General features: G+C 45.2%; 1 pseudogene; it reads left to right on the top strand.

Moving 5' to 3' along the window:
- Positions 1-10,986: 10,986 nt before the first annotated feature.
- On the top strand, positions 10,987-11,132 carry LOC121102985 (annotated as a pseudogene).
- The last annotated feature ends 934 nt before the right edge of the window (positions 11,133-12,066 follow it).

Raw genomic sequence — 12,066 nt, forward strand, 5'->3', positions numbered from 1 at the left:
GGGCAGCTGCTGCAGCCGACAAGCTCACCCCTGGAAGAGCGCGTCCCGGCTCTGACTTTCGGCAATACCTGGGAGGAGCCTGTTGGCTGTGGGCTGGCGGGGTAGGCCCGCGGGAAGGGGCCCCGCAGCTGTCAGGCCCAGGATGTTCCCTCCTCAGGCACCTGGGAAGTCTCGCCCTGGCAGACTGTCTACAGGCTCTGGGCCCGGCGATCCTTGCTTCCTCCTTCCACCTTTCCAGAGCCTGGCTCGTGTTTGTCTCTTCTAGCCGGGGCGAGGTCCCCTGGGTGCCGCAAAATTCGAACCGTATAATTTCAGTGATTTCAAATACAAGTTAAATACTATGATATTTTCATTTAAAACTAGCATTGCAGGTGCGCCTGGGTGGCTCAGTCGTGAAGCATCTGCCTTCAGCTCAGGTCATGATCCCAGGGTCCTGGGATCGAGCCCCGCATGGGACTCCCTGCTCAGCGGGGAGTCTGCTTCTCCCTCTGCTTGCCGCTCTGCCTGCTTGTGCTCTCTCCCTCCCTCTTTCCCTCTCGCTCTGTCAAATACATAAATAAAATCTTAAAAAAAAAAACTAGGATTGCACAATATAAACATGAAGGGTAAAATTCATGCTAAAAATTTGAGATTAATTTTTCTTTACTTAGAACAATATTAGACAGCAAATAAAAAAACACCAAGACAAGTCGAGAGAGAGAGAGAGACCTCGAAAGAAGGAAAGAACTCATGTATTCCTGTGTATGTATGTGGAGCTGTAAAATACATATAACATAAAATTTACCATTTTAACCATTTTTGAGGGTACAGTTCAGTGTCATTAAGCACCTTCAAATTGTTGTGCAAACATTCCCACCATCCGTCTCCAGAATTTTTTTATATTCCCAAACTGAAACTCTACCCATTAAAAGATACCTCCCATCCCCCATCCTCCCAGCCTCGGGCAACCACATTTCTACTTTCACTTTTTATGAATTTGACTAGTTTCAGGACTTCATGTAAGTGGAATCACTGTTTGTCCTTTTGGTTTTTTTTTTAATATTTTATTTATTTTTGCAAGAGAGAGCGAGAGCGTGCGTGAGCACAAGGGGGGCGGGAGGCAGAGGGAGAAACAGACTCCATGGTGCGCAAGGAGCCCGATGTGGGACTCAATCCCAGCACCCCGGGATCATGACCTGATCTGAAGGCAGACGCTTACCCGACTGAGCCACCCAGGCGCCCACTATTTATCCTTTTGTGTCTGGCTTTTTACGTACCTTTAACAGAGAACTTTTTGCCTGTTTTTTGAACAAGAGGCTCACATTTTCTTTTTGCACTGAGTCCCACAGATTCTGTAGCCTGCCCAGATGAGGAAAGCTCTCCTCTCAGCCCTTCTCCCTTCACTGTCACACAAGAGGTATGACTTGTGTTTTGGAAATATAGTATCTGCTTCTCCTTTTAGAGCACGGGCTCCCTTAGCATAACTGGGAATTTCAGCTTCCCCACGGCTCCTGGAGGCCTTGCAGAGCAGCGGGTCACCCCTAGCTGCTGCCTCCGGCTCTAAACTCCCTTGGCTTGAGAGGTACAGAGAGTCCTCCAGTCCCCATGCAGGGGGTTCATTTTGCTTCCCAAGCACGTCTAAAACTGAGAGGCAGAGGGTCATGCTGAGAGCAAAGAATGCTCAAGATTGGGGGAAATTGCATGAATAGTTAAAAGGAAAATTACACAGCAAAAGCTTTTTCTTGTTACTTTTCTGCATTCAAGTGAAGGAAAATGGGATTCCTGTCCTAATGTCAATCCCAAATGTCTCCCCGGTTTGCCTCACCTCCACAGGGTTTCCCTGGGCCCAACACCCTGGCTGATCTGTCCCACAGCCCCACCTGCCCAAGAACGGGTTGTGGAAAACAGCTCTCATCTCGGTTACAGCCTCAGTCCCAGGGGCCTCCAGACAAATTCTGCGACTTCTGCGGAAAAAGCAAAGAGGTGAAATCTCTGCTGCGGCAGGGGGGTTGTCTTATCTTTTTCAGCGCAAAAGTTTTTCTCCAAGCCGGTAACAGGGCTTGGGAGCCCATGAGGGCCCTGGGAGCAGCTCTTAAGACTCACCAGATCTTTCACGCAGATAAAGTTGAGCAGGCAGGCAGCTTCTCCACGGTCTTGGGGCTTTTCTAACATCCTGAAATTGCTTACTGTTCCTTTCAAAAGAAAATCAGCAACAGTAGAAAACTGGACCATTTTTTTTCTGCAAAAGTGATCTTAGCTATAGAGAAGCTCCTGAAACTTCAAAGTCCAAAAGGAAGGAGCTAGGTGATGGAGGAAAGGCAGGACGGAGTCAGTCACCAGCAGGAGGCGCTATGGAGGCTCAGAGAGCAATCCACCAGCCTAAGCTGCTTGCTTCACCACCTCCTTCCGGAACAAATCAGCCAACTGGGCCTGGGCCGGAGTGGGGTGGGGGGAGGTGGTCTTTTCTCCACCTGGAAGGAAGTTCTTTCATGCTGGGAGAAAACAGGTTGAGTGATGGGAAGAGAAAGACCCTGAGTGCCTCCTCAGGTTGCTGGGACGAGACTAGGGAGGACACGCCCACATCCGACCTGAGAGACTAGCTTTGTCTCCTTGCCCAATCTGACAGCCTTTTTCGCTTTATAATCATATTGACCAAAGAAATATTTCTGAGGGCATCTCAGATTCAGTCCTGAGATGCCAGTGGCGATCTTTGTGTCTTGGGTGTGCTGAGGACTGAATATCACTCTCACATGCACACTGACAGGGCAAGTCTCTGCCAGGCCTGAGGAGTCCCAAGCCCCAGTCACTTATTCCTAGCAATATTCAACGCTCCTAAGGCCAGTCCTAATAGATGGTCAGGTTGCCGGCAGTATTCGGCATTCTGCATCCCATCACGGTCTCAGGAGAAGGTCTATAGGGCCGCTGTCCTCCACCTCCAAAGTCACTTGCTCACCCAAAGGCAGAGCACAGCCTAGGACCCCAGTGTCCACCATGACTGGAGGCGACAGGACGCCAACAGCTCCTATGCCACGTCCTTAGACGACAACTATTGGAATAAATGCCCTTTGCTGCCCTGTGCTTGGATCCAAGCCTAGTAAGTGGGCTCTGACCGTGCTCCTGACGCCTGACCGTCTTGGTCACCTCTCCTGGTCCCCAGACTTGCTACACTGTAGCTATGGTTAGCCCAGTAGAACTCCAAGGGACCCTCTTGCTATTGAATGAAAACCAATGTTAAAACTATGCCCAAATTATTTCAAAAAAAGAAAAAGCTATACTGAGACCCTATTTTTCACCTACCAAATTGGTAAATATATATATTAAAAAGTTGATCTGTTGTCAGCAAGGATATAGGGAAATAGGTTTAAAGTGCCCATATCCTTTGACCCAGCAATTCTACTCCTAATAATGTATTCTAAGGATATACTCACATGTGGAGAAGTGACATCAACAATACTCAAAGCAACATTGCTCATAATAGGAAAAGTTTGAGAACAGCTTAATGGAGGGCTATTTAGATAAATGATCAGAAAGTCTTGCTCTATCAGGCTTCTCCAAGCCCCAGCATTGAGTGGGAGGCTTCTGAGCAGGACGTCCTGGAGTGGACTGGTCACAGGTATCAGCAGGCTAAATAACGGCCCCCAAATATATCCATGTCTTAATCCTCAGAATCTGTGTTATTTTTTATGGCTAAAGAGATTTTGCAGATGTGATTTTTTTTAAAGGTTTTATCTATTTATTTGACAGAGAGAGAGACAGCCAGCGAGAGAGGGAACACAAGCAGGGGGAGTGGGAGAGGAAGAAGCAGGCTCCCAGCGGAGCAGGGAGCCCAAGGCGGGACTCGGTCCCAGAATGCTGGGATCACGCCCTGAGCCGAAGGCAGACGCTTAACAACTGAACCACCCAGGTGCCCCTGTGGGTGATTAAATCAAGGATCTTGAGATGGAGAGGCAATCCTGGATTATCTAGGTGAACCGAATGTAGTCCTTATAAGAGGGATATGGAAAGAGACAGAGGAAAAGGTCCTGTGGTGACAGAAGCAGAGACTGGAGTGATGAGCCTCGAAGATGGAGAAAGGGGCCACAAGACAAAGAATACAGGCGGCTACTAGAAGCTCAGAAAGGCAAGGAAATGGATTTTTCCTTCAGAGCTTCCAAAAGGAATCAGCCCTGATATACCTTGACTTTAACCCAGGAAACTAATTTTTGACTTCTGACCTCCAGGAATGTAATAGAATACATTCGTGTCTTGTGTGTGTGTGTGTGTGTGTGTGTGTGTGTGTGTGTGTGTGTGTGTGATTTTAAATCCGAAGTTTGCAGTAATTTGTTACAGCAGCAACAAGAAACTACTACACAGGGTATTTTAGCCTTGAGAGGTCAGAAGCACTGGTCCAGCCCATCTGGCCCAGGGACCGGGAGAGTGTCTAAGGGAAGTGCCCACAGAAGGTGAAACCCCGCCCCTGTGTGGTTCTCTGTGCCCCCATCCATTCTTTGGCATTGGAGTTGGAGTTCCTTCAGGAGCAAGGGAGTCGACAGAGAAGTCAAACCACACATGTCCAGGCCACGAGGAAAGAGCAACCAGGATCTTCTACTCAGAGATTAGTTCACGAAAAGGCATGGAAAGGCCTCCACCCACGCTGGCCACTCTCACAAGGGCAACTGTATCAAGTGGCCCATTGGCATGTGCACCTGCTACAAGGATTTTCTCAGACTCCTGTTCTTTCTGGCCCCCGAGTTTGGATTTCTGAAGCTCTGGCTTGATGGTCTTCCACTGCTTGCAGATTGAGTCACGAGAGTCCTTGCCAGCGGGAGGGAGGGCACCCTCTCAGGGAGGACCCTGAAGATGGCCGGGTAGTGACTTCCTCCTACAGAATCATTTTCCCCCGTGACAGCCGAGGAGTGCCGATGCCCCGGTCGGTGCCAGCACAGCGGGAAAGGCATAAAGCCCTTCCTCCTAGGGCTCTGTTTTGATCATGTCGTATACCTGCCCTTCTCGCTTCCCTGTGAGAGACGAAGACAGCAGGATCCACCTACTTAGATTTTGATGGAGAATCATGATTTCGAAAATAAAAATACAAATGAGGCTTTGTATTAACAGTAACAGAAAGGTACATAACTCCAATTTTAACACCTAGGAGGAAAAAAAGGCCAGAGGAAAACAAAAAAAAAAAAGCTCTAATTTTGGAAAAGCAGATTCAGAAACTGTAAGTTTTATTTGCACTGTGTATTCCAGCATGATAGCTCCCATTCTGGAACAAGCGCTATGGACGGCCTTACATCTGAGGCAAGAGAGTACTGAGTAGAACCGAGGAAAGAAGCAGAACCACAGCCACGACCATCTGATGATATTTTGCCACTCTGGACCACGTGACGACGATGCTACCACCTCTTCTCCTGCAGGTATGTATCCTCGTGCCGCCATCTTCCATTGCACGCACGTATGCTGAGCGCGGGCTATGAGTGGGACCAGACACACACTCTCTGATCAGCCCGGGTGACCATCAGCTAAGTGCAGCGTACCCACCCAAGACAGTGTGTTCGTCAGTACGGCGAGGCCACCTGACCTCTGTGCGCTTCTCTCAGGGCGGTCTGTAGCCATTGTAACTTAGCTACTGGTTATCAGGACCAGCCACCTTCTGGAGGAAGTGATGCTTGCCCATTGTCTCCAACCCATCGATTGTTCTTGAGAGTCCTCATTTGGGGGGCACCTGGCTGGCTCATTTGGAAGAGCTCACAACTCTTCATCTCAGGGTTGTGAGTTCGAGCCCCAAGTGGGGTGTAGAAATTACTTAAAAATAAACTTAAAAAAAAAAAAGACTATGCATTTTTGGTGAAGAAAGAAAGAGTGAAAGCAAGCAGCTCACTGGCAAAGTGTTCAGGGTCTCCTACGTCTCATTCTCCAAAGTCACAGCGGCCTTGAATGAAAAGGAGAATCGTTACTCTTTGAAAGAGAGCAGCAATACTATATAAGGTTTGAAGTGCTCTCCTAACACATCGTCACCATTGCAAATCCTTTCCAGTGTTGTAAAACAAAAGATCGTGACCCCAGTAAATGTTAAAATGAATTACTGAGAAGGAAAAACGAAGTTTAATTAAATGATTAAAAGATAAACTATAGGCATAAGGAAAGTTTTTGGGGTGACAGAAATGTTCTAAAACTGGTTTGTGGTGAGGGTCACATAACTACAAATTCACTAAAAATCATCGAATTGTATACTTTCTTTTTTTTTAAGATTTTATTTATTTATTTGGTAGAGAGAGAGCACAAGAAGGGGGAGCAGCAGGCAGAGGGAGAGGGAGAAGCAGACCCCCTGCTGAGCAGGGAGCCTGATGCGGGACTCATTCTCAGGACCCCGGGATCATGACCTGAGCCAAAGGCAGATGCTTAACCCACTGAGCCACCCAGGCGCCCCTGAATTGTATACTTTCAATAGGTGAATCTTATAGTATGTAAATTTACCTCAGTAAAGCTGTTTAAGAAAACCTTTTTTAAAAAAATTATGGTTCATCTAGATAATGGAATACTATGCAGGCTTTTAAAAAATATGGGGGCACCTGGCTGGCTCAGTTGATGGAATGTGTGACTCTTGATCTCAGGGTCATGAGTTCGAGCCCCACGTGGGTTGTAGAGATTACTAAAAAAAAAATAATAAACTTAAAAAAAAAAAGAATGAGCAGATTAGTCCTATATCTGTTAACATGAAACAACATCCCAGAAACAGTAAGTGAAAAAGCAAGGTGCAGAACAGTATGCATAATATGCTATAAGTTCTTATGCAAACATTTAAAGATTACATATATTTGCATAGACCATTTCTGAAAGGATATACGAGAAAACAGTAACATTGGTTGCCTCTGAGGACCAGGCTAGAAGCTGGGGGTGAAAGGGAAGTTCACCTTTGACCAAACACCTTTTTGTGACTTTTGAATTTTGTATTATGAGCTTTTTATTATCCAAAAATACATAAAATTGTTTGTTTTTAATTAAGAATCTCAATGACAGGCCCTCCACCTCTATCCGTAGTACTTCGTTAAAAGATTGTCTATGTTTGGTCACCACATTTGAGCTATAGGCCTTCATTAAGTATAAGGTTGGCTGGTGCAAGTTGATTATAGTAGAATAGTTTGAATTTAGCCTTCAGTGCTAGGTGTGAAATGTAAAAGTGTGACTGGCTTTTAGCAATACATCTTTTTTTTTTTTTTAAGATTTATTTATTTGTGAGAGATAGTGGGAGGGGGGAGGGGCAGAGAGGGACGGAGAGAGTCTTAAGCAGACCCCCTGCTCAGCACAGAGCCTGACTCAGGGCTCCATCTCACGACCCTGAGATCACGACCTGAGCTGAGACCAAGGTCTGGATGCTTAACTGCCTGTGCCACCCAGGTGCCCCTAGCAATACATCTTTCAAGAACCAGTGGACTGCTTCTCTGGTCTCATCCCTGAATGTCCAGCCATTCTCAATGTCAGGGCTATAGCCAGTTGCCCCCGTATAGAGAAGGGGCCCCCTGGTCACTGCTCCAGGACAGCCTGAGGTCATGGGCATGCACAGGACATTGCTGTTTGGACCCAAGAGAGAAGGGCTGCGCTTGCCCTGACCTGACAAAGAAGGACCCAACCTCTTTCCGGTTTCCTTGGCAACTCGCAGGCTGGCAACACAACCTCAGTCCCTTTGTCTCCAAGCCGTGCGTGCTACTAGTCTAGCTAAGCTGAAAACAACAACAATCTCTACCTGGAGAGGTTAAAAAAGCTGTTGACTTTAACTTTGGCTAACTTCCTTCCTCCTCACTGTGTGTCAGAAGAACATGAGGAAGGGGTAAAGCTCACTGTTTCTTACTCATACTATATGTTTTTCAGATTTATTTATTTTGAGAGACAGAGAGAGTACAAGCAATGAGAGGAATATAGGGAGAGGGAGAGAATCTCAAGCAGGCTCAGAGCTGAGCAGGGATCCGGATGCGGGGCTCGATCCCAGGACCCTGAGATCATGACCCGAGCCGAAATCAAGAGCCAGACGCTTCACCGTCGGAGCCAGGCGCCCCTCTTACTCAGACAGTATGTTCTATGAGTAAGGACCCACTCATTCGGAGGAAAAAGAGCCTGAAACGAGGCAGTTGGTCTTTAGTCAGCCTGATGCACTCACATTAGGAAAAGTTTTCAAGTTCTTCTAAACAATCCTTTAATCAGTGACAAACTAAAACTGAGTTACACACTGGTTTCAACCGTACAGCGATGAGAACGTGTGGACTTCAGCTACATGTAAGAGCATGGACGGTCCTCACAAATACAGTGCGAGCAGAAGCAGAACGAGAGGGGGCAGGCAAGGCCGTTCTTGCCCTCTGAAGGCGGGAGAGTGCACACCCTGGGCGGGGAGGGAGGCCGGGGGTGGGCAGAGCGCCCAGACGCATGCCGGCAAGGCCAGCTTCGTGCGTGTGTACGCAGGGACCCTGCACTTAGAAAGACCACAGTGAGGGGCGCCTGGGTGGCTCAGTCAATTCAACGGCTGCCTTTCGCTCAGGTCATGATCCTGGGGTCATGGGATCAAGTCCCGCATCGCATGGGGCTGCTCGCTCTGCAGGGCACCTACTTCTCTCTCTGCCTGCAGCTCCCCCTGCTTGTGCTCTCTGACAAATAAAATCCCTTTAAGAAAGAAAGAGAGAAAGAAAGATCCCACAGTGGCTTTAATGTTCTGCTGTCACACATCTTACAGTTCTTAATAAATGTGAACATTACATCTCCATTTCTCACTGGGCCCTGTACGTTGGGTAGTGGTCCTAGGTATTGGTGATATTCTGTTTCTTAATCTGGGTGTTGAATTTGAATATTCACTGAACCGTACATATGCTGGTGTGTTTGCCTTTCTGTAAGTGTATTATACTTCAACACAAAATTTTAAAAACTGAATTATAGACTATTTTTGAAATAACTCAGTGAAATGCTATTTATGGAATGCAGACAAAGTTGTGTCCACAAGAAAATGGATGGCCTCAAACACTTTTACTGCTAAATAAGAAAAAAGAAAAGTTCATTAAGAAAGCAGACAGCACAGGAAATTAGAAGGCGGAAAAAAGCCACAGCACGAAGCGGAATGCAAAGAAAGTGAAAGGAGTTAAGAAAGACACAAGCAGAGTAACGATTTCAAAATCAGAAAAACAACATAACTGATGAATAAATCTAAGACCTAGTTCTTCGGGTTGGGAGGGAGCAAACAATAAAACTGATAAGCCACCAGCTAACATAAAAAAGAAAGACAAAACAGAAATGCACAAATTAGGAATGAGAAAGGGTTTACAGATGGGTACAGAAGAAATGATGAGAAATACAGGGAGAGGATTCAGGCAGCATTTGCCTGATCCTATGCTAATGCGATTTAAAATCTGAATGAAATGGGTAATAGTCGGGAAATATAAATTACCAATAGGGACTCAAAGAAAGGAAAAAATCTAAACATAAATAATCATGGGCAAAAGCTGTCAAAGGCTATACACTGCCAAAAAAAAAAAAAAAAAAAAAAGCAGAACCTAGATAAGTTCATGAGCAACTTCTTTCAAACTTTCAGGAAATCAATCATTTTTACTAGTAAAGCTATTCCAAAACACAGAGAAAGAAGTAAACAGCCCAGTGTTTCATGAAGCCAAAATCTTATAAAGATTGTAAAATGGAAAAACTAGGGACCAGTCCTATTTATAAATACAGATGCAAAATGCCTAAATGAAATATATGAACATAATTTTACAGGATATTTTGAAAATGACTAAACACATTTCTTTATTTCAGGAAGGATAGAGTGATATAAGGAAATCCATTAATCCAATTCACAATATAGATAAAAGAGGAAAAAGCAGAATAATTAAGAGAAATGCTAAATTTTTTATATCAATATTCATTCCTCACAAATATTCTGATAAAGGGAAAAGAATACTTCTTTAACATAATACAGGTAGAAATCCTGTGCACGTGTACTCACACATGTGTATACATTAGCCAAGCAGTATTACTTTTTTGGATATGTATGTATGTATGTATGTATGTATTTATTTAAATTAAGCTCTTCGCCCAGCATGGGACTTGAACTCACAACCCTGTGATTAAGGGTTGCATGCTCTACCGAGTGAGACAGCCAGACACCCCCAGCAGTATTACTTTTAATATTCCCATCAAAGTCAGGAGCAAGACAAGACTACTTACCACCTCTCCTCTTATTAGCACCGTGCTCTAACCAACTGAGCTAACTGGCCACTGAACACCTGCTATCATTTAACGTTGCTCTGGAAGTGCTAGTTAATACAATTAGACAATATAACAAAATAAGTCACAAATAATAGAAGAAGAAGAGAATTATTTTCAGTTACAGGATTGTGTACCTAGAGATCCAAAATAATCAACTGAAAAATTGTTAGAAAATGTATAAGACCAGAGAACATTTTTTGAATATTTATTTTATACTGGCCATTTTTCTGTGCTCTTGTGTTGTTTCTAACAATTGGTTGACAGGCATACGAATACGCAGGGCCCAGGAAGTCAGCGGGGTTTGGTCGTGGTAGGGGCGAATAGGGACAGGCATCAAACCCTGAAGGCTTCACTACTTCAAAAACCTTGATGGCCACGCAGCTGGTTTGGCCAACACAGGCAGGACTGTGTGTGAGCAACCCCATCCCCCAAACTGAGCTCAGTTAGTATGCTGAAGCCAGTAACCGCGGATGAAGCCTTTTTATTCTGCCCTTCGAAGTGAGCCGATAACAAATCAAAGGGGTGCTGGAGGCCCTCTTCCTTATCATCACTCACCACAGAATGCGGCTGGAGCCAAGTTTGCTTGTCTGGGAGGAGAAGGAAGACCAGGCCCGATGGAGTAACCGGGCTAGGAAAACAGAAGTACAGGCTCCTTTCTCAAGAGCAAAACGAGAGGGACATAGGGATGTGGGGAAGCGAGGAGAGGGAAGGAGGGCTCAGGCATCAGTGACCTGAGAGGAGAGCTCCGAGTACATCAGGAAAGGCAACGAAGGGTATACTTAGGGTATACTTACGGGGTAGGGGAGATAACGTAATCATGAAGGCGGTTTTCCCAGGGCGAGGCTTGTACCGCACCCCTGTGATTTCCCCAGATGTGGGAATCTCCACTGCATAATTTGTGGTAGTGGGGACTGCGCTCGTGTTTTGCCCTGATTAAAAAAAAAAAAAGGCAAAGGTATGGGTCTTCAGGACTGGTGTGTCCCACCCTGTTTTAGAGACAGTAGTAAGGCCCCCCTTACTCTTTGGTTAGGCTCTCTCTTTAGCTGGCACCTAGGCATTGCGACCTGTTCTCTCATTCAATCCATACAACAACCCTTAACAGGTCATGGTTTTTTATTTTTTGTGTGTTTTTTGGGGTTTTTTTTTTTGACACTTTTGTGTATTTCCCTAGATGTCTCCCCTGTGATAAATATATTTGCTCAGGATACTTTTTGAAAAATGGAATCATTATACAGTGTTTGTAACATTTTTTTTTCATTTTATCTTAGATATCGTTTCATTCTGTACATGTAGCTCTCTCATTATTTTGCAGACTGTGGTTACTGAGTACTTGACAGACATTTGAGAGGCTTCCAGTTTCTGGTATTATAAACTAGAGCATACGTCCTCCAGATGTCATTCAGCTGATTCCCTCACTTCATGCAGGTTCCTGCTCAAATGCTGCCTCCTCAGAAAAGCCTTCCTAGGTCACAGGATTTAAAATAGCATTGCCCTCCAACCCTCTCCCACTTCTTAATCCCTTACCCCCTTTTTGATAGCACTTATCACTACTGGATATATTTGTACATGTTTTGGTGACTGATGCATTGTGTATCTCCAGTAGAGGCCTCAAAACTTTCAGGAAGGTAAGGACTTTGTTTTGTTTCACTCCTGTGTTCCCAGAGGTGTGCCCAGAGACGTGCCAAGCTCACAGGAGAATCTCCCTAACTGTTCACCGAATGAACTAATACAGCGATGAACATTCTTTTACGTATTTTTTGCAAGTCTATATAAACATTTCAGTAGAATTGCTAGGTCAAAGAGTACAAATATTTAAATTATAACAGAAACCATCAAAACAATCTTTTTTAAAAAGATAGATTTATT

Source organism: Ursus maritimus, unplaced genomic scaffold (assembly GCF_017311325.1).
Source record: "Ursus maritimus isolate PB19 unplaced genomic scaffold, ASM1731132v1 scaffold_16, whole genome shotgun sequence".
Classification (NCBI taxonomy): domain Eukaryota; kingdom Metazoa; phylum Chordata; class Mammalia; order Carnivora; family Ursidae; genus Ursus; species Ursus maritimus.